Here is a 991-nt window from a genome sequence, read left to right as displayed (position 1 = left end):
TTGTCTTATGTTGTGATTTCATTTCTTAGAGTTTTAGAACAAAGTTTAACTCCTCTTTAGGGAAAGGTTCTTGTAATTATAGTTCAACAAGTTTCTGAAAGATTCAGTCAACCAAATGTTAAAACTTCGGAAAATGTCTTTAAAAAGTACAGTTGACTCAATACACATTACTTTTCCCCTTGAGTAGCAACATAACAGGGGGAGGCAATTCATTTCAGCTCAGGTGGTGGGCTCAATTTGGGCCAATGTGACAGAGATGTGTCTGAGAGCCAGACTTTCTCCCCCTTCTGCTTGACCTGACTGAGGAGACTGAACACCAGTGACTGTTGACAGCCAGTCAGACCCAAGGGGAATACGGCCTTGGGGTGACACCAACCCCGGGTGGCAGAGCAGAGGGAGGAAAGGAATCTGATCCACAGCATTATCAAGCTGCCAGATAAACCAGTCCTGAAGCCTGCCTGACCTCTGAATTTCCAGTGGAGAGTGCATCATCCAGGTTTCTCTAGAGAAACTAAACCATATATATATAAAGTATATATATATACTAAACCATATATATATAAAGTATATATATAAACCATACATATATAAAGTGTATATATATATATATATATATATATATATATGGTTTATAAAGGAAAGATTTACTTGAAGGGTTTGGTTCTGTAGTTGTGGGGACTGGTATGTTCAAAACCTATAGGGCAGCCTGGAAACTCTTGCGCAGGAGCTGATGCTACAGTCTTAGGACAGAATTTCTTCTTCCTCAGGGAATCCTCAGTTTTGCTTTTCAGGCCTTTCAACTGATTAGATGAGGAACGTCTATCATGTCTTTTCCTTAAAGGCACTGATTATAGATGTTACCACATCTATAAAATACCTTCCCAGCAACACAGACGTTAGTGTTTGAATAACTGCCTAGCTAAACAGACACACAAAACTATTACAGTGAGCTAATAAATACTATATATATATATATATTTTTTTTTAAAGG

Source organism: Dasypus novemcinctus, chromosome 12 (assembly GCF_030445035.2).
Source record: "Dasypus novemcinctus isolate mDasNov1 chromosome 12, mDasNov1.1.hap2, whole genome shotgun sequence".
NCBI classification, from domain to species: Eukaryota; Metazoa; Chordata; class Mammalia; order Cingulata; family Dasypodidae; genus Dasypus; species Dasypus novemcinctus.
This window is presented reverse-complemented; position numbering follows the sequence as displayed.